This window comes from Ornithodoros turicata, chromosome 1, assembly GCF_037126465.1.
Source record: "Ornithodoros turicata isolate Travis chromosome 1, ASM3712646v1, whole genome shotgun sequence".
In the NCBI taxonomy this organism is placed as follows: domain Eukaryota; kingdom Metazoa; phylum Arthropoda; class Arachnida; order Ixodida; family Argasidae; genus Ornithodoros; species Ornithodoros turicata.
Window position 1 is genome coordinate 20,352,967 of NC_088201.1, and position 22,808 is coordinate 20,375,774.

The 22,808-nt window shown below is 47.3% G+C and overlaps 1 protein-coding gene across 2 annotated transcripts in view; it reads left to right on the top strand.

The window, feature by feature from the left end:
• Positions 1–22,808, top strand: part of LOC135377600 (dopamine receptor 2-like) — a 343,978-nt gene that overhangs the window by 97,243 nt on the left and 223,927 nt on the right. Inside the window, exon 2 of one of the 2 annotated variants that reach the window (XR_010418156.1) lies at positions 6,351–7,516. The exons of the other annotated variant lie outside the window; for it this stretch is intronic. The gene's annotated coding sequence lies outside the window, so the exon portion shown is untranslated. Of the gene's footprint in view, positions 1–6,350; positions 7,517–22,808 lie in introns of those variants that run through there. 2 annotated transcript variants of the gene reach the window in all.

Sequence of the window (22,808 nt, forward strand, 5' to 3'; positions counted from 1 at the left end):
CTCCCAGCAAGAACCACCGCGAACATCAACTCTCTTCTATTTCGTTTTTTTCTGGAACAGAAGAAAACACTAATTGCCACGGGACGTCTTGCGATGGCCTAAGTCAGAATGTGACTGGAGCTTTCCGTGTATCGAGATGTATTCCTCTATCTTTGCCGTGAAAGGAGTAATGCACATTCTGGAACCTGCTGACTCCCCTGCTCGGCTGCTAGTACTGTACTGGCTAGGACAAACAAGTAGAGTCCTCGTACCGCGTGGACTATAGGAAACAGATGTCCGACAACTGCAGAACCACCATTGATTTAGAAAAAGGTAGTTCAGGAATTCAATCGCATACAGGAAGGTGTGCCAGATCCGGACATTCAACTCGCCTCAGTTTCTCGCATAACTCTTCCACAAAAAGCGCATCGAACAAGGTGACGCAAGCATGGGCAAGTTCAAGAAGGGAAGGCAGCCGACTGGTCTGAACGATGAAGTCAGCGGCTTTTTCTGGAAGGCTAGTTGGCAGATATTGTCAACGAAGGACAAACTGGTCAGATGGGGTCTTCTCAGCAGTCCCTCATGTTCCAACTGCGGCGCCGAGGAGAATAGTGACCATATGCTACGAGTGTGTGTCACGGCAAGGGTTCTGTGGACACGTGTGTCGCCGCTTTTCCATCCGGTATCGGCCGATGAGGATAAGGTTCGAACAGTTAATTATGATAATGACATATTTTATGCTTTGGAAATTGCGCTGCACAGCCGTAGCCCAGAATAGCAGGAACCTAGCTGCTGATGCATCCTAGTCTCTCCATGGTGACTCAAGTTAAGTTGATAAGTATTTTTTTTAATATGGAGTAATTGAATTACTCCATATTTAAATATGGAGTAATTGAATTGAAGAAGAAATAGAACAGAAACGCGTCGCAACACAGCTGGCAACAGACTACTTAGAACACACTTTTTTTGTTGGGTGAGCAAGAGTTCTTGCGACAGTGGCCCTGCCGCCACGGCACTCTTCACAACGGACATGTGATTGATTGATTGATTTTAAAAGAAAAAATGGAGATCGGACAACGGACATGTATTAGGTAGGTATTGGTATAAGTTAGTGCCTGTCAAGTTGTCTACGAATAGTGCACATGTAGCACGTACCTCGTTCGGTCACGTTATGCACATTTGGTCAACAACTGAAATAAATATCCTATTTAAATCGAGGATGTGGGCAGAGTCATAGGACGCAGCAGTTGTGCGTTGTGGAGCACGATGGCATAGCTTGAATGCGCATATCTCGCAACACGAATACGTAAGAGGCGAATCCTCTATAGAGCAGGCAGTATACTCTAGTAATATTTTTCAATTGCCAAGATTTCGGTATCACCATAACTGCAGAAACCATCTTGTTTTGCAAAAATTGAAAAACTGTTTCAACAGCAAACCATTGAGGAGCTGTGGTATTACTTGATTTCTAAACATTTCATATTCCTTCTAGAAAGACTTGACACAGCTAGGGAACATTGGACGGTAGACGGAGAAGGAATACACAAGACGAACGGTTGCCTTGTGTATTTCTTATCCACAGCAGCATCAACTACAGATGACAAGAATAATCTTCCAAAGAAGTCCTGAAAACCCGAGATGTATACATACACATTGTCCGCATTCTGCCTGCGAGAGGCTTGGTTAGTAGTTCCAAGGGACAGACGCATTCTTTTATGCTTGCTTCAAAGAATCCCTGTGCGGCGAAACATGGATATGTACAAGATTATTCCATTATTCATAACGTCAAATAAGGATAAGCACGGGCATGTGCACTTAATCGCTCTCATTTATAACAAACGAGTTCACCAAAGTGCACACTTAAGAACGTGTTGCCACATGCGAGATGAATTAGTCACGTCTCGGCGTTTACTTGGATGTAAAAGTGCCGACAACAGCACAGAGAGGCAGTACTGGCAAAGTCTTGGTATTATTTAAAGGCGACGCTGTGCAGCCCCGTGGGTTTATTGCAGGGGGAAGCGGGTAATATTACGTGGCATCAACGTTCACGCCTGCTACTATGCTCGCCACTTAACGACACACATTTATTTGCCGCCTCCAACAATAAGTGACCCGGAGCAAGCCGTAAATTTATGTTCCACTGTTTAACCCTATCCCGTCGCTGCTATTTGGCCCTCTTACTTCCCTACATTGTAACGTTGTAGCGCATGACACAAACACAACACAAGCTTCACAACCAATCAGAGGGTGTGGGTTCGAATCCCATTGCTGGTGCCGTTTCTTCAACTGCCACCATTCAACTGAAATCCCTACTGTGTGATTGCCGAGTATATAGGCTGCCTGCTTCACTGGTCACCAGCGCTTTCCAGACAAAATGTCATCCGTTGCTGCTGTACCATTGTCGCGAGTCGTAGGCGTAATCGCGTAGGCAGTGTTCATGTAGGACATACGTATTTGCAAGATAGAAGGGTAGAAAAGCCAGCGAACCGGTAAGGAAGATGAGGGGAAGTGCCTCAGGATGAGAGCCGCCGATATTTCGAACAGAGACTGTTCTTCTTCTGGGCCCAGAAGAAGAACAGTCTCTGCGGAATTCGAAATTCGAAATATCTCTGTTCGAAGTGTACTACCTGAAATGTAATTCGATGTTTCTTTTTTCGACCCTGACGAACGCTAACTGTCCACGCTGCCTCGGGTATACCGGACGGGCTTCTCGTCTTGAACTGCATTTCAGTGGTGATGTCGTGGCTGAGATGCAAATCTGTAGATCGAGCACTCTTAACGGCGACGCGTATGCTAGCTTTTGTCTGCACCAACACACAAATGAAGAGCATCAGGACCTCATAGCTGTGACCATCCTCCACGTATGTTCCCCCTTGCATAACCTCAGCTCCCGTCCTGAACATCCAGACTGTATGTGACGTGAATGTATGTGATGAGTCAGTTACAAAAGTAGCCAAAGGTTACCTGTAACTGCGTTTTTCTCATTTACGTTTCTTTTCTAGAAAATTCAGAATAATAAGGAGAGCTCACCTAAGGACCCGCGTATGACTGAAGTACTATAAGTACAACAAAAGCCATGTGCTAGCTGTCATATTATTCGTGTCGCCGACAATGAAATTAAAATTTACATTTGAGCACGACTCTAATCTCAAAACCAGTCGACGGCTCTATAGGCCACCCCTTTGCGAATGTTTGGTTTGGTAACACTATCACTTGCAATGAACGGAAGCATTGTATGTGGACGTCAAGTCGGAATTTGTGCAGAGTGTCCATATAGGTCATGTTTTTTCTGCGCCTCTTTCACAGTTGCTATAACTTACGACGGTCAAACTCGACGTAAGCCTCGTTTTCTGCTCGAATTTGTGGGGTAAAAGCTCGATGGGTCTGGCTATCTCGAGAACTCGGAAAAGCACTAGGAAGCTCACTACAATATCCTTTTGGGCTTGTCCGTAGATTGAATTCATCATGTTAAAAGCATTAAAACCACTGCGGAACAGAGAGAATAGAGAGTTTGTCGAGTCTCACATCTCCGTAGTTTTTATATATCGCAATCAGTTCGAGGGTTTTAGTACAAGGTATGCTATCGCCTTTGCGTACGTAAGGGATAGCGTGGTGCACGAAGCTCTCTTTGTTTTGCGCGTGCCCAGAACCACCGACGCTATCTCTTACTTACGCAAAGGCGATAGTGTACGATGATGACTATTATCCAATAAATGTCTAATAAATAATTAAAATAGTGTCTAAATATCCGATTAAAGGAACATAGAAATAACATAAACAGTAGGCAAGGTCTATCTACGTACGAGGTAATGCGGTTGTGATGCAATCAGCAATACAGAGATAAAAGGCAGGTATGAAAAACAACAACAACAAAGAATGCGGGAAATATGGGAGGTCTTCTTGATTGGCCAGACCGCAAGCACGCATGTCAGCTTTGAGAGTGTGTGTCTATCTGACAGGGAAAGGAAATTCATTTTCGTACCTTCTATGTAACCGGAAAGTGTATGCTCATGAGCAAACTGTTGACAGTAAGCGCTCGGTCTTGTGTGCGTGTCCTTCTGTGTCCCGCAGGGGTTTTAGCGCTTCTAACACCATGCGTTTGTAACACCATGAAGAATAAGTTCTGAGCTACATATATCTGTACGGTCAACAACGTTCAGAAAGCACAGGCTATGTAGTTGGCTGGGTACATTTTCACGAGGTCCCACTAGAGGTGGAACCGTTCTGGGTAGCGCAAGCATGTCAACCCTAACGGGAATAGGATTGCGCCTCTAGCGGCACTACCCGGAAACGCATATTGTCGACGTCGTGACTGGAGATTTTGGACTGCTATTTTCTCTAGAAGAATGGTCGTTCCCTGGATGGTTTTTTCGCGTGGGGGGGGGGGGGGCAAAGCGTTCAACTAAGAGACACTAGATAGTGGAATGACGACACTTGAAACCTCTCATATGCAGCGGATCTGGCGGGTAAGGTTCAGATATTACGACGACATCTGAGTATAAATCATGACGACCTGTGTGCAAAAAGGGTAAGGGGCGGGAGTGGGCAAAGACTCCACCTTTCCCCACCCCCATGTTACTCCCACGTCTAGAAGTTCAAAAATCAAACTCGTCCGAATTATCATGCGGCATAGCGGGGCCCCTAAAGGTTGCGAACAAGGAAACAGCCTGTGCGACGAATGATCTGTTTCATTACATACAAATTACGAAAACGCGAAATGGTGCACTATCCGACAGCCACTGTGCAACATCGGAGATACGACACTTAAGCTTCGTAAGTATAGGGTGACCATCTTACTGTCGGCAGAAAACTCGACATAAGACGGGACATTTATTTATTTTTACTATTATCTTATTTATATATTATGTCACATACAAAACTCAGTACAATCCTGAACGAAGTCATCGTGGCCATGCGCAAGAGAAAAATGCGAACCACAGGTCTGCTGCTGGGTTCTGTTGAACGTAAAAAGGCAATATAGACGGATAAGATGACATACAAGCAGGCAAGCTGGAGGACGAAATTCCACCAAAGAAAGTCTGAGCTATGGGTGCAACAAGGAATGACACGACAGGAAGGCTCGGAAGTTACATTCTTCTACAGGACTGCACTTTTTTCGTCATTTTTGACCTTTTGGACAACGACAGAAGGCTGTCAAAACAGGGTTGTATACAAGCACGCTAAATTCAGCAACACAAAGCTATCTGTGCACCCGCCTCCGCGTAAAAGGAACTTGTGGATGCATTAACGGACGCCGTAATAAATTGTAATTTCTTTTTTCATTGCAGGTGTTTTCTTTTCTTTTTCTTTTTTAAGTCCTAACGCATATGAGGATTGAATATTCTTTCGGTTTCGTTTTCCTTGCCTCATACTGCCAAAACTATTCGCCGTCCGCGAAAACGTGACACATGGTTGCAGCAAGCCCAAAAAAGGACGGGACGGCGGGATCCCGACCAAAGCGGTTCGTCTGGTCACTCTACTCATACGTTCCAGTTGCAACGATTGGGCATGGGCAGTTGACGGAAAAGCGAGCGAGTGGCAGCAGCTGTCCCAATGCTGGAGCTCCCTAATCTTTTCGCCAGCTGAGTTTCCCTCATTGTTCCCAGAGGTTCCTAGAATCGGATGTTCGCGTAAGCGCACAGTTTACAATTACAGATAACTGTTACGTGACGCATGTATCTGACTGATCGCTAATCGCGTGTTGGAACCGACTTGTGTATAGCGAGAATCATAGCGTAGAATCAGTATAGCGCCCGTGTGTGTCTTATGTTTCCTCCCGGGTTGTTGTTTTCGCGCTGTGTGTTTCCTGTCTACAATGAATTACCAACTAGCCCAACAAAGCATTTTGTTGAGAATCATAAGAACATACATTTCGTATTTAGACGAAGGTAAAGGTAAACAAGTAAATTTCACGCATTGTGTGTTGTCATTGCGAGATTGGAATTGGAATTGGAAATGAAAGAAAAATAGGGAGATGTTTTTCATGTATATTCTTGATAAAGTCAGACATATCAGACAAAAAGAAAAAAGATAAATGCAACTGTTTGCAATTCGCACTAACATTAGTTCTAATATTCTTCCATCGCTGTCTGGAGCCCAGCATTTGTGACGGATACCTTGATGTGCGTTGCCGTCAAGGCTCAACAATTTCGCGACATTCCGCTCAATCAATGACCCGAAACTCAGTGTTTACACAAGAGCGAGGTCAAACAACGTGCACCTGCCAAGATCAAAAGATTTCTTGACGTGAGGTTGAAGGCGATCTGAAGCGTTTAATCCTTACGAGGGTCGCTCAATACGGTATCGCCTAAGTATGATGCAATAGACTGGCGGTATTGCAATGTTGCATGCATATTGCATCTTCCTTCTAGGTCATAGGTACGGGTCACGTGGCTCTTCTCTCTGATTCGAGCACACATCGCGCCCCGCTGAAGGTCTCTAGGTGGCAATGGCTGAAGCGAAGAACAGCATCAAGCATCGTGTCGTGCGTCATCGAATTTTTGACGAAAGAGGGAACAGCGCCGGCAAGTATTCATGAGCGTACGAGGACTGTGCGCCGTCATATGTGGCTGTCAAAAGATGAGCTACTTTGCTTACACATGGCAGGGATGACTTTGGAAGATGACCAACGGGCCTGTTGCCCAGTTGAAGTCACCACTGAGGAAATGTGCTGCAAAACGGAGGACATGGTTATGAGTGACCAATAGGCGTGTGTCAGTTCTTCAGGTTACTACCAAACTGGGCATTAGTACTGGGTCCATAGAAAAGATATTGCACCAACACTTCGGTATGCCCAAGGTCTGTTCGCATTGGCTGCCCAAAATGTTGACACCTGAAATGAAGAAAAACCGAGTGGAACGTTGTCATGAAATGTTAGCTCTGATGAACGCTCATGAGAGCTGCTTTTAGGGCGGTTTGACTGCTGGGCATGAAATCTGGATCTACTACTGGGACCCTGAGAGCAAGCAAGAGAATATGGCCTGGAAGCAAAAAAATTCCCGTAAAATTCAAGACAGCCTATGCGAGAATAACCATGGCGATCTTTTTTTTTTTTTTTTTTTTGAGGATCGTGTTCTGCTGATAGATAACGTGCCACCCAAAGCTACGATAACAGGGGCCTATTATCGGTTGCGTGAGGCCATCAAAGAAAACTGTGGCGAAAGTTGAGCAAAAGAAATTTACTGCCTGATGACAATGCCTCAGCCCATTGTCCCGCGTTGCACAAGGTGCTGCAGGAATGCAGTTTCGAAATCGCCAACCACCCACATTCCGTACCCTGCCCCCAGTAACTGCTTTTTGTTTCGACATTTTGAAGCACCTTCGAGGACAGTGATTTCTCGATTATGATGAGCTCAAAGAGGCACGTGAAGACTATTTCCTTGGTCGCGACAAAAAGTTCCTTCTCTTTAGGAATCAGAACTTGGAAAGCGATGTGTCAAATGCATGGACGTTCGTGTGTGCGTGCGTGTGTGTGTGGGGGGGGGGGGGGGACTGGACTGAATAATAAAAATGTGTTCTTGGTCCTACAAAGCCAGCATTTGCTAGTTTGTTATTCATTGCGGATCTAAGAATGACACAAATTGAAAGTATCTCGAATTGAAATTTAGGCAAGTGAAGATGCTTTGACGATACGACTTCAATCTTCACAACGGTGACGTTGAGGGGAAGCTAGTACCCTTAAAAAGGCTCGTGGTTGCGGCTGGAGAAGGTGAGGTTGAATACCCACTTTTTCGCGCGTGCACTGTAGTTTATTCCTAATCATTTACCCGTGGCTCGAAATGTATTGTGTACTTTTCAAATATGAAACACAGGGTGAGACAGAGTTAAATAATTGTACTACCAACAGTAGGGGTTAACTGTCAGTAGCACGAGAGACATTGTAACATAAAAGAAAATCGTGCGTGTAAACTAGAAAGACTACAATGGAGTGGAATGAATTATTCTGACAACGGTGAACGGGAAAGGACGATGGTATACAGCGGCTGGTTTGACTTGCCTGCAGGCACTGCAGGGGAAACGTTCGAGGAAAAGTGGCAAGCGTGAGACTGAACGCAGTTGTTCTCTGGAATCAATGTCGAATTCACATCGTAGCTCATATGTAGAGACGTGGCAGGAAAAAAACCGTTGGTGATGACACCCTCTTTCACCTGGATTCAATAACCTTGACGTGGTCTCATATTGGGTTACACATACTGCAGTCTATAGGACGAACTGACGCAAGCTGACAGTTTCGTATAGTGTGGGGCAGATTTGAAGCTAGAACACGTACTCATGGGGCCGCGCTAATGTTTAAAATGAATGGTTAGTAGTGGAAATAGCGCAGATAATGGAGGGATTGAGCTTTAAGATTGTGGAGTGGTACAGCAAAGACTTTGACGAAAGGGTCCAGAGAAAACAAAATTACATTCTTGTGGCGAACACTATGCGAATTACATGTGGTATGATCTAGCACCTGCCAACTTAGCCTAAGAAGTTTTACCGAAAGCTGGCATAGCAGAAACGTTCACGAAGGTTCACTATATGGGCGAGTACATTCGAGCATTCTAAGTGGCATGCTGGTTAGTTATATGCATGGGCCACCAGTTCCTTGCCGACAATGCTCCAATTCACTACAAGAGAGGAATGACCGTTGCCTTCATTAAAATATGCACGGCAGGATAGCAGCCTAGGCGCAGACTATAGCATCGATTAGGGAAGCACGCTTTCCGGGTGCCACGTAACTTGTGTAACGGATATCACAATGATTCGTTCATTCATCTGATGCTTTACTGGTCAGGTACGATAGAGCTTGCGTCTGGCGAACTCACCGAACTGCCTTTGCTCTGGTGTTTTGGAACATGTGAACATATATTATTGCACTGATGTTCTTTCAAAATACCTGCCCGACAATTTCATGCGTATTCTACACATCAAGGTATTATAAGGGGTTGATCAAAACTGGGGCATTCTTTTTTCTTCTTATTTTTGCCGATGCACCCTATGACAAGGTCACGAACTTCCTTCATCATAGTTTCTCGAACGACGCACAACAGGTGGATTCTGTTACGACCCTGTCACTGCCTATCGGAAGAAAGGAGACGCTGCAATGTGCGTGACTAAGCTCTCTCTGGCTATGATGTGTGAACGTTATGCGACTTCCACAACGGTCTTCACAGACAATTCAACCACCCGGGAAAGTTCACCATCCGCTTTTGTCATTCCCTCCGAGTCAATATCAATTGGTAATCGTCGTCCACATAAGACATCTTCGACGTGAGCCGAACGTTATGCCATTCTTTTTTAAATTACTGCGAAAGCCCCGCTCGCTCCTAGGTCGTCTATACGGACCCCAGATCTAAGCTGCCGTGTGTGGCCAATATGTATAGGACTCTGCGGATCCCTCAGCCCTGTTGTCACTGAAATCCTGCAAGTCTACAAGAAGGCAGGAACATAGCGCCAGGGTCACTCTTTCCCATTCCAATGGATCCCGTGTCACGTGGGCATCAGTGTAAACGAGCACAGAGATCGAACAGCATCAGACGCTCATCAGCACATGCGACGTGTATCCTTAATATTCAGGTAGTTTTAGGAAATCGTAAGCGCCCTCCAATTCCGACTCCGTATCGCTGTCAATCAACGAGCTATAAGCAACGTGATGTTAGCCACTCCTAAGGAATCAGACGATTTCGCTGATCATGTTTTCGGAAACGTTATCGTGACACTTCTACGTGCGCTGCATGCATATACGGTCGATCTCTTCGTGGTAGAGCGGCAAGGGATCTGTCGGAACCAGGTCAGAAAGCGCTTTCGTGAACCGGAGAAAGAAACTGGTACGATACATGCCTTTTATGAACCCCATGTATCCACTATCCAGTCCATTATATTTATTTTATCCAATATACGTTTCGATATCGCCAACAGAAGCATGAGAAATGTGCGTTTAGAGCTTTTCAGGTAGCAGCTCAGAGAGAGGCATTGCGTCTTCAACACAGTCCCCTGCTAGTGTGTGACCTCGTGCAGCGCGCGAGCTCTTCCCACCGAAGCAGCAGTACAAGGTGATCGGCCTACATGAGATATGAAGTAGGGTGTTCTACCTAATGCGTCACAAAAATATAGTAAAAATAATCTACTTGCCGGAAAATTAAGGGGTCAAGGGTGTTTATTTTCTGGTAACTTTTGCCATGACATGAGAGCACTTGGATCATCCTTTCTCAAGAAATTGAATTTTCTGAATTGAACTCCGAAATTTGCCGAGGCAATGTAACATGCTTTTTTTTTTTTGACAGAAACACAAATCGCGTATCTGAATTACCCCTATTAGAATGGCAGCAGCTGGGAAAAAATGGAAATAGCTGGAAATAGATGTGTACGACAGTTTATTTGCACTTTATTTAGTCGCCAAAATATTTACATTGAAACCTCGATTTACGAATTCCTCCCCTTAATGAACAATTCGTGGTGGGACCCAACACAGCCTTCGGTTTGTACGATACCCTCATTTATGAATCCCTCGTTTTATGAACGATTTTCCAGGGAAATGTTACTGTGCACATCGAAAGTTTACTTACAAGAAAACAGGGTAGTCCTCGATAAAGATGTACACGCAACATGTCTGGTAAGGTGGGCAAGATGAGACAGAAATTTGCAGTTGAATATGAATTTTTATTTTTCGTGCTTAAAAAAAAGCTAGCCATGGCACATTCTCAGGGGTCTAGAGCTTCTGACCTATAAATGCAGAACAGATGTACATAGTAGGTCTAAAACAAAAACAGGACATGAAACTCAAAAATACCGATTGTATCATCTTGCCCCAACCCTCGGGGCAAGACGAGACATCGCATGGGGCAAGATGAGACACGAAGTGGTAATGAACTATAGAAAGTTACTTTCTGAAATAGTAGCAGACAAAGTAAAGCCCTTGGGGCCTTTTGCTCCGCCGTCCTTTGCGAACAAGGCACCGCTAGTCTGATGTGTCTCTGGTCGCTCGCTTTTGAGTGCGTTTCTGCTTTCCTGGGGGCTCTGCAGCATGATGAGAACATACACAGTCTCAGATCTGACAATGGGCATAGGAAATTCATAGTCTCTGATAATGCAAATATCTGACTGAACTGGACCTAATGTAGAGTAACTCAACAAAATTATTCGGCGCAGCATGATCTTTGCTATCCTTGCGCCAGTAAAGTCAAATCAAATCAAATCAAATCTGCTTTGCTGGAAATATCCTGGGAAACTGGAAATTTTGCTGGAAAATCTTAGGCAATATGCAAAAAAGGAATCCCTGAGGAACAAGCATAAAGCCATTTAATAGTTGACTTCTCCGTTCCTAAATTACATTAAATTTAAATTGCATTGAATTTAAATTACATTAAATTGTCGCGTCTTGGCCCGTGCATATAATCGGATGTATTATTTTTTCTGTTCAGCATCGGATAACGTTAACCAAGAGTGTGCATATTTTGCATATATCTAGATGCATGAATAAAGAAATATATAACGTAGCCTTACATTTACAGATTAAGCTTCCGAAACGCTGCTGCACAGATGACAAGAAAAAGTACCACAGAAAATCACACCCTTTTGGCAGGTCTTTGCTTTCCAGGCAGATGTAACCGATTTTTTTCTCTTCAACGCATATACCAATCTTGACAATTCTTATGTGCAATAAAGCGGACATACAGAGCCGCCTATGAGTAAAGTTTCAAGCGCATTGAGCAACGCGTCTCAGAAACAGGCGACGTCGAGCAAAAAATGTCGCGTCTTGCCCCGTGTCTCATCTTGCCCCACCTTACCCTACTTGCACGATTTCAGGGTACAAAATGGGAACCAGCCACCAGGGACGACACAGGACGCACTTACTTGTGTCCTGATCTTTTTTCGCATCTGAAACCACCGATGTGCAACACCAACGCAAATCATCCATCGCTTAACATCACAGGTAGTTGCTTCTGCAAGGTAACTCTGTCCTCGTTCTCTAAGAGGGACACCAGGATCCCGGTCTGAACTCTGACATATAGCAAGCGTTGTCGTTATATTTAAAGTTCGCGCGCTCCAAAGTCGTTTTGGTAGGCTCGCGCAAGAGTTCGCGGCGAATCACAGGCGAAGTGCGTTATGAGGATAACGACAAGTTGAAGATCGAGCTCCAGGAGTGCAGGTGTTCGCTCACGCACAGCTGTCATTTCTCGGACCTTTCTTAGAAACCGCGATGAGGCATTTTGCAATTTCAGACCATTCCGACTGAGCCTCACAAAGGTTGCGGAATAGAACATCCCTCAAAAGGAAAATGTCATCGACCATGGTGAACCTTTTGCGCAGAGGGGACACTTTGCAGAAGGGATGGCGTTGCACTCACGTTTGGCATGGTTTGTGTTCGTTGGGGTCAGCCGGAAGACGATCGACAGGAAGCGATTAACATGAATCCAAATTGCCACAAAAAGGCGTACGCCAGCATTTGTCAGCACTCACATTGCCATGTTTTCTTCATCAATCAATTTCATTTTCAACAAATCAGGAAGGAGAACGACTGAATGACGGTTGGTTCTGAGCAGTGGCTCAGCTGCTACGCGACGCATGAGAAATCCTACGGCGGACGGAGGCTGTTCATCATCACTTGCGCCTCATAGATCATCATCGACGTCATCCACTAATACCGAAAGCTTGCGTGCGGAAGCAAAGTAATGTATACATATGGTATCGCAGAAGTGAAGCCTTCTTTTGTTCGTAGTAAAGCCAACATCCAGTGCCATCACTTTCCTTTTCGATTCCAATGGCTCCGGGACATCAAAAAGAGATATCTCATGTATTTCATCGATCCAAGTTTGTCATTTTCTGTTCCAGACCGTTCATCACGCTAAATTGCCTCCCATTCGACCAGGCTCAGTGTCCCCGCTAATGCTCGTTTGCGGCCGACGCGGGCCAGCTACTTCGACCCCCCCCCCCTAAACCCCCCACTCTTTACTCCGTTCAAGCTTTGCATCCTTTACTCCACATTTCAAACACACTCGGCCGCGCCCTCTCGTATCACGCCTTCAAGGTCGCGCCCTCATTGGTTGTTAGCGAGTGACGCTTTCTCGTTCTTCCAGAGTGGAGTTACGGAATGTTCTCAACGTCCGGTGTCTGCTCTTGCCATGTATTCCGTCGAATAACAACCAAACTACGCCACTATTTCGCGTGGGATTTTCGATACCGTGGTGGATAGTCCACGAGTTATAAAATGACACTGTAGTTTCGAAATCCACTGGAACGGATGCGATCGTCCCTTGAAAGAACACAACGTCGTCAAAATTATCGACAGTCGAGCCATGCGGCACGTGCAGCGCGTCGCTACAAAAACCTAGGCGGACTCATGTTACGCGCAAATCTACTCCCATAATTATTACTATAAGCTTGTGCTTCAACTGTGGCGTGTTGGCAAACATTGAGCAAAGTGTCACTGCGGACTTACAAAATGACATTAATTTTATTTCGTTGGAGTTGGACGGACTAAAAATAATGCGGAGAGGTTGAACTTGTCACCTGACAAGTTCTGCTACTCCGAGAAAGCAAAACAAAAAGCGAAAAAAAAGATGACTAGGCTAGGCTGTACGGCGCAGTGTTCACGGGCACATGACCGTCAGAGGATCGCGCCACACAGGAACCAGGGCGTCACGTACAGATGAACTAGTACTGAACGTCAAGAGAACAGCTTGAGATGAAGCCTACGAGAGCCTTGAATGCAGCGTCTCTCTGGTTGGCGTCCCACGTCCCCAAGACCTTCTCTATGGAGAAAGCTCTGTTGTCCAGACAAGTTAGTGCGGCCCGCAATGTCTTGCGTTGGGACTGATGTCTTCTGCATCCATAAAAATATGTTCAGTATTTTCTTCCATCCCACACACTGGGCAATCCGGGGAATCCGCCTTGCCCACCATATGCAGGAAATGCCGGCCATACGGGACGTTCAAGCGTGCACGATGTAGAAATGTTGCGATACTTCTGGCAGTTGAGGGAGGGATGCTGAATTTTAGTTTCGGGTCTATTCTTCTGAGAAGAGATGACCCACCATACCATGTAGCCATTTGCATATGTCTTCTGTCATGGACCTTAGTAGAAGTTTGATGTCCGACCCTGTATACATCACGACGTATTTGGTGGAAGGCAGGTGTGCAATTCCAGCTAGCTCGTCTGCAGTTTCGTTACCGCGGATGCCAATGTGCCCCGGAATCCACTTGAAGATATCGTCATGTCCCGGGTCCGTACATCTCTTGTATTCCGTTAGGATCTCCCTCACCGTTGAAGCTGTCCAACTGTTCCCCAAGAAAGCCAACATGGCCTCCAGTCCAGCTTTTGAGTCGCTGTAGACAATTGTAGACAATCCAGTGCGCAGGTCGCGCGTGCGTGGCTATGTATCTCACGGCAAGGTGTATAGCTACCAGTTCCGCTGTCGTGGAAGAGGTCCTATGGGATAACCGCACTATGCCCTCCTTGGAGTGCTGCGGTACCACGTATGCCGCTGCAGATCCGGATTTCGTCGTGGAGCCATCGGTGAACATAGCAATTCTTGGCTGGTTGTTCTCCAACATGGACAGGCAGTATTCTTTCAGGGCCGAAGGCGGCAGATTTGACTTTTGATGATGGACACCTGGCACCGTGTTGTAGATGCGATGTATTTGTAGATGCGATGTGATTGTATGCGAGGACAGCCAAGCGACCATGGAGGATGTGAGATCGTACCCCGAGAAGGCCTCTTAGGCAGAGTCTTGCGGTATGGGGAAACGTCATCGGAGAAAGATAATAATAATAATTGGGTGTTTACGTCGCGAGACAACTGAGATCATGAGCGACGCCACAGCGGTCGGTCTGTGGATTGCTTTTGCCCACCTGGGGGTTCTTTAACGTGCGATGAAAGCTCATCACACGGCACCCCGTATTTAACGTCCCTCGCGGAAGACGGCGTGTCTAAGCAACTTGTACGCTGCCACCAAGTTGCTGGCGTCCTCGGCCGGGTTCGAACCCGCGATCTCGGGATCAGAAGGCGAACACGCTACCGACTGAGCCACCGAGGCCGGTCATCGGAGAAAGAAGAGTTTCTATGGTGCACCTTTCGTACCAGAGGATGTCTGTCGTGTTGCGTGCGCAGTCGGATGTAGTGCCGCAGAGTCTCTTGCGTCCTCAATACATCCACCGGTGGTTCTCTGGCCTCCGCTGTAGACAGTGTGTTACAAGAAGCAACGGGTACACCTTGGCAGACTTTGAGACTTCTTGTCAGGACGCTCTGGAGCGTCTTCTCCGAGGTCTCGCTAATGCCATGCAGGACCGGTAGATGATATGCCATCACCTGCCGAATAAGTGCTTTATGAGCAGTGAGGAGCGACGAGGTCGACATTCCCCAGCTGGGACCTGCGAAATGACGCAGGATGTTGGTACGCGCGACGACTCTGTCCTTCAAGCACTTAACGTGAGCAGCCCATGATAGCTGACGGTCGATGACAACTCCTAGGAAACGGTGATGTGGCACTCTCTGAATCGGCTGATCGGTGAGCTTCAGTTGGAAGTTCGTCATCTTCTTCCTAGTGAAAGGCAGGTACACAGTTTTCTCGGGGGATATGTCCATACCCCTGTGAGGAATTGTTTCAAGTCGGCCGAAATGGCCTGCGAAAGGACCCTGTTGGCCGCGTGTGTGGGTGGACGCCGTTCCCAGACCAATAGCTAACAGGCGCCCTTCCCGTTTCGGGGAACTGAGGTCTCCCAAATGCTGCGTCCTTGGGACGAGTGTATATAGTGTACAATAAACAGATCGTGGACGGTGACGTTCTACGAAGTGTACGCTGGCTGCTGTGTCCGTTTACTGCGACGTTCGGAGGCAAGCCCCGTCGAAGCTCATTTCCTTACACCCCTTTCAGTCAAGAATGTGTGTGTGCAATCAAGGGCTGCCTGAAGCCGCCGCCGCAAGGCTGGCAACTGAACTCCCGATGACCATAGGCATATATCATCCGCGTACATACCGATATGCACACCGTTAGGGAGTTGCTGAGGAAGAAGTGCCATAACTACATTGAATAGTAGAGGACTAAGTACACTCCCTTGAGGTACACCGCTGGAGACGTCGTGATTGTCACTGCCTCCGTCTTCCGTGCGCATGTGTACGGAACGCCCTCGCAGGAAATATGCAATCCAGCGAAGGAGCCGACCGTGAATTCCACGGATGTACAGGCCATGAAGTACATGGTGATGACTAACCGTGTCATATGCTCTGCGAATGTCTAAAAAGGCCGCCACCGTGACTCGACCTTCGGCTCGCTCATGCTCCACGAAGGTGACCACATCCAATATGCCGTCCATGGTGCATCTGCCCTTCCTGAAACCGGACATGCAGCCCGGAAATAATTTGTTTGTTTCTAGGATCCACTCGATTCGGTGTAGGATCATTCTCTCCATCACCTTGCAGACACAGCTGGACAGGCTTATTGGTCGAAAGGCTGCTATATCCCGAGGCGACTTTGCTGGCTTAAGGACTGGGACTAGCTTCGAAACTTTCCGAGCGGGCGGAAGCGCACAGTCATGCCAAATCTCACTGAAGGTCTTCAGCAAAGCTTCCTGCGCCGTGACGCCGAGACATTGGATGTGTTCGTAGGTGACTCCGTCGGGACCTGGCGACGATTTGCTTCGCCTTGACTTTGACGCGGCAGTAAATTCCGCAACGCTGAAGTCTACGTCGTGGGAGGCTACGAGTGCATCTTTTGTCAGGTCTGTGGCCTTGCAAGCCTCCTCAGCAGAAAGATGATATGCCTGTGTCTGCGATGATTCAGATGATCTGATAACCAGCCTGCAAAAGTCATTTGCAAGTGTTCTCTCGTCTGTGTTCCAGTGAAGAGCTAAGGCTCTGAAAGGCTGCCGTTGTGTGCTTTGCGACCCAAGTGACCGGATCAGCTGCCACACACGAGTCGTCGGCGTAGACGGAATAAGCACTGAGCAGAAGTGTCGCCACTGCTGCCGGGACAGTTTTTGTAGGTGACGTCGGATCACCCGCTGCAGTCGGCATGACTCGCGATAGTCGTCTTGGTTGCCTGTCCGACGGAATCTCCTTTCCGCTCTGTGGCGAACCGCGCGCAACCTCTCGAACTCCATGTCAACTCGAGTGTAAGTGTCACGTATAGTGACCATCTTGGACGCCACGTGAGCTGCGCCGTGCAACGCTTCAGTGAAATCTTCGATGGTGTTTGCATGAGCTGTAGCATTCGTGGTCTGAAATTGATAGCGTTTCCAATTTTATTTCGTATTATAAGTCAACCTCGCTCAAAGACGCAAAATAGGAATGCCAACAGTTAATATTACGCACTTGCCCGACACATGCATACATTGGATGATGATGATGATGAGGTGGGCGATTTACCGCCGCTGTGGCGGTAGGCTGCACATTGGGAACGGATGAGGGGATGATGATGGGGGAGCACTTTCAGTGATCCGCCGCCAGACCGGTGGGGCGCAGGAATTCCGCAAGAAGACGAAGACCTTGCATCTGGTGGGCAGCGTTCGACCACGGTCCGAGAATCTTCGCGAGGTTGAACGGTTGTTTGTTAATACGATGCATACCAACTTCCACGAGTGCACGCTCTTGGTGATATTGCCGACAGGAGAGGATGACGTGGCAGAGGTCTCCGTACACTCCACAAGCGGAGCAGATGGAAGACGAGATGGAGCTGAGACGGTGTTTAAAGGTAGGTGTAAAAGCAACGTTCACCCTTATGCGGTGGAAGAGTGCAGTAAAATGGCGCCGTAGTCTCGAAGGAATTTCAAGAGAAAGCGTGGGGTCTACAGCAGAGAGAACGGAGTGGGCTACGTCGTGTTGCCATTCAGCCTCCATCTTAGGGCCGGTAAGTGACGAAAGGAGGTATCTACGGTCGCTCGGAGACATCATTATCGGGGAAAGAGCTGCGTGCTGATGGGCGCTCGACGCGGCTCTGTCTGCTTCTTCATTACCGCTGATGCCGACACGTCCGGGGATACACTGCCCTGCAACGGCCGCCTTCTTATAAACTTGCAGGACGTCAAAGACAGCAGGACTGAGGGAGCCCCGTATCCCCGAAGTTGGCCACACACTCGAGCGCGGTTCTTGAGTCTGTAAAGACGACCCAGGACTGAGCAGGGCTAGCTGATATTTTGTGCACAGCAAAGAGAATGGCGTAGAGCTCGGCACACGTAGATGATGTTCTGTGCGAAAGATCGTAACTGCAGGAGACTGACTGAGATGGAATGACAAATGCTGAGGACGAGCCATCCCGAGTAGATGACCTGTCAGTGAAAACCGAGGTTGACGTTGTGTACCTATCATTAATCATGCCCAGGGTAAGCTGCTTGGCGACACACCGGACTGTATCCCTTTTCCTTCCACGCAGACCAGGAACAGTTAGGCACTTCGCCGAATTTTCCAAAATAGTCCCAAAAATCAATAGATTCGGATTCTCCGAGAGTAGGTAACGTCATCGACACTTGGCATCTCTCTCCTAGTAAGAGCACGAACGTCTTCGCTCTTCAGCCTTGGAAGAAGCTGTGGTGAGGAGACGGAATTCGACCTTCGAGGAGCAATGTTGCCAGACGCATTGCAGATGGCGCACCCCATGACATCATGCTTCTCAAAACTAGCAGTTCAGTTTATAATACTTCCCTGAGTTGTCTCGCGACATAAACCCCCAATTATTATTATTATATGATACTTCCGCTTCGCATAGAGATACAGTATTTTGGGAAAATACAGTGAAGGACACTGGGCTTGCATTGGCATATATTCAGTATGATTCTGAAGACACGAGATGTAGTCCGCAGTAGCACTTAACGGACTACGACGCATACAAATCGACGAAACAAATAATTCGGGGTAAATCGAATAACATCGGCAGCAAGCCGTTCAGACTTGCAGTTCTATTCCCTTCTCATAACCTTGTGGAGCGTCGTCAGGGTCCTCCATCATTTATGAGCTTCTTGACAGCCCTCGGCTTGTTCTACGTGCTTTAGTCGCACTCGTAGTGGTCTCTGCTATTCGCTGATATGTCCCGTTTTTATTTTCGTGCGTTTTTGTAGGTATGATATTGTGCTTTCTTGTGACCATCCCTCGGTGCTCTTTTCTTTCTTCTTGTCGACTTGACTTGTCACCTGAACAGAACTGTAATGATTGGCACTCGGCAGCCATTGTGCACGTTGATCACCTTTTCTATCATCTTGCCTGCGTCTGTCTGCAGTGTACATGCTTCACCTGCCACGCATGTGTATATGTGTAGTTCATCCATCTAATAGACCTTTTTAGAAAAGCAAGCGCCACCTGTGGCACGCAAGAGCTCATGGGAACTTATAGCGCATTAGAGCATTACGAGACGGCCAGAGGCGGAGGTAGAAGAACAACTACTACTTTTGAGAACATCAACTTTTCAGAGAACACCCACCCACAATATACCACTCGCCGGGACACGTCACATCAATGGCAAATTCGGGTGGCAACTTTTTTGCCAGGTCCCGAGCAGTCATGTTCGCTTGGTCAAAGCCAAGCAATCTCGCATGTTCGCGTTGTGCTTTCCGAGCGCCCGGAATTTGCCAGCTAGCACTTTTTTCGCCCGGTCTCCAAACGACCGAGCAGCGGGTTGCTCAACTATATCCGGTGTCGTCACATCCGCACTGGCACGGCGACGAGTGCCCTCATTGGCCCGCACGTCGAAGTTCACGTGGTTTAGCAGACGACGGAAGCCGAAGACTGGCGACCGCGATGACCCTAGCGTGATCCAAACGACTAAAACCGCTAGATTCCTCATGTTCGGGTGACAATGGTTACGCGATCCAACTCGGGCGGCGACCTAGCAATTTCCGAGCGCTAGGCCGTGTTGCCATAAAATGACCACCCGAATTTGCCACAAGATATCATGAGATTGGGGAAGAGTGGATCGTTGGCAAAACAAGCGCACGCGTTTGTTGCCGTCGTGTAACTTCATGGTTTTCGCGCTTTGTGACGTGAGGTCAGGGTAGTATCTGCCTCGCACATGAAGGTTTCCTTCGTATCTCTTCTGACTGTACCCGCAGTCCCACCATGGGTCCTTCAGGCACCACCTGTGCATGTGGATGTCCCTCGCTTGACTTCCAAAAAATCAGCTACAACAACTCTGCTTCGCCAACTCAGTCTGAGCATGCTTCATCGCGATGAACGCAGAATTAAAATCTGTATAGACGGCTCATCGGCACAGAGCGGCTCTGCCTGTGCATTCGTAATTCCTGAGCTGTTGACTGAAAGAAGTGCAAGGCTGTCGCACCCGACGTCGGCTGCTGTTGCCAAGCTACATTCCATTCTTATGGCGCTTTCCTTCATTGTGTCCCGTCAACCTCCGATTCACTGCACAATATACAGTGACTCCAAAATCGCCCTTCAAGGTCTGCACTGCACCATGGGCTCGAGCTCCCTTGCTCCACTGGTGTGTGACGTCCTCAGGGAGTATATTCGTCTGCTGTCACACAGGGGCATAACATCACCTTGCAGTGGATCCCAGGTCACTGTGGCGTCCCTGGGAATGAAGCTGCCGACCTACTTGCGAGACGGGCTCATGTGGCACGTGGTGTACCGAATGCACCCTACGGATTTTACCCTACTATTTTACCCAAACGGACGCGAAGCAAGCAATTGGTACCCTTATGAGACGTCTGTGCAGTGAACACTGGTGAAGAAGTGTCCCTTCTACGTCATTCCTGCAAGGTAGACCCAGATCTCCGTTTTTATATGCCGTCAGCGCTTCCTCGACCCATCACGTTGCTCATCTACAGGCTGCGCCTGAACGTGCCATACAGTGGCCGACTATTGTTTAAGCTCGGCAAGGTTTCGTCCCCCAACTGCGGTCTGTGTGATATAGTTGGAGACGTGGATCATATCCTCCAAGACTGCCCGAGGTACAGTGCACACCGTTGTACCCTTGTGTCATCCCTGGCCCGCCTGGATAATCGTCCATACTCCACCGAAAAAGTTCTTGGGTGCTGGCCCGGAAATCAGCTTATACCTGCGATACGCGCCCTTGTGCAATTCCTCGTCTCGACGGACTTTTTTGACACTTTGTGACTCTGTGACGCTCTTCGTTTTTTGTGCATTGAGATTTTCACACGTGAACTCTCCTACACTGTTGCCTTTGGTGCCAAGTTTTGTGGTGATGTTTTCATCTATTTCGTTTCAAAGTGTAGAGATTTCTCATATACATTAACGACATCCCCACCAACATCACTTCAAAAGTTCGGCTTTTCGCAGATGACTGTATGGTGCATCGAGCAATATCGAGTATATCAGACCAGATCATATTACAACGCGATCTTAACTTAATTGGTGAATGGTGCAGAGTTTGGCAAATGGAACTCAGCTTGCCGAAGTGCGTATTTGTTCGGTTCACTCGTTCCCCACAACCTGTAACTGTTACCTACTCTATCTCCAATCATTTTCTTTTCCCTTCCGCATCATGCAAGTACCTGGGCTTTACCTTTCCATCTAACCTTTCATGGAAGGACCATAGCTTAGCCATCTGTAAGAGGGCCAGTTGCTCGCTTGCTTTCCTTCGACGCAACATAAGACAAGCGCCCACAAATGTTAAAATAATTGTATATAACACTCTGGTCCGACCTCAGTTGGAGTACGCAGCCTCGATATGGGATCCCCATCAGTCATGTTTGGAAACACTTGTTGAGTCAGTCCAGAACCGGTGCGCCCGTTTCATCTTATCGGACTATTCCATTCAATCAAGTGTGTCCTTAATGAAACTTAATCTAGGTCTTCCCACTTCGACATTAAGGAGGAAGTACTTTCGGATCTGCCTATTGCATAAGTTCTTCTACACTACATCCCTGAGTCAGCTGTACATCATTCGGGCCCGGTATATTTCTCATCGCACGATCACAGTCAGAAAGTATCACGTACTATTTCTCGCGCCGAGTCCTTCAGACACTCTTTCATACCGCTCGCCGAAATCGAGTGGAACTCCTTCCCACAGAACACTGTTGACATCGCAGATCCCGTAACCTTCCAAATGGGCCAATCCAGCTCCCCCCTGTGTTCTAGCTGTGGCGAGGTGGCCGCGACATTCCTCATTGTCTTCTGCACTGCCAGCAGCACATTCCTCAACGGCAAGCCCTCCATCGCCGTCTAATACAGCTGGGCTGCAACACATTGTCCCTGGCCACCCTCCTCGGTCCCGTCCTTCGGCCTACTCAGTGGGCCATCACCACAGCCCTGCTCCGCTTCTTAAAAGACTGGCCTTGCGTCTGCCCTCTGACTGGACATTCTTGCAACTTTCTTTCGTGCCTCTACTGCAGTGCACCGCACTGCGTGCCTGTTTCTCTTTCATTTTTTCCTTTCCTTTATTTCTTTTGTTTATTCTCAGTTCCTTTCTTTTTCTTTCTTTTTGATTATTTTTCGGAATAGCAAGCTGGTAATAGCCTGGCTGACATTTCCGGTTTTTTTTTCACTCTAGTAAACATACCCCCCCCCCCCCCCCGTAACCTTCCGCAGGCATTTACTTTCCTATTTGTTTCATTAATGACTTTGTTGTCACATAGATTTCCTCGCTAGTCTATGTGGCCACTGTATTATCGTTATTGCTTTGAATTACTATTGTTATTATTATAACTCGTGTTTGTTCTCCTTCTAAACTAATAGTGTGCAAAGGCTGTTGTTAGGTTTTGCTTTATCGTTTACCCATGTAATGACCCGTAGTAATGACCCTAGAATAATAAATAATAAATAAATAAATTTGTGTAGCTTCCCTTTCTTCCTTTCTGGAGTAGCAAGTCCCGAGTGGCTAGGGACTAACATCTCCATTGTTTTCTTTTACAAATCAAATCAAATCAAATCCTTCGTATCTCCTTCG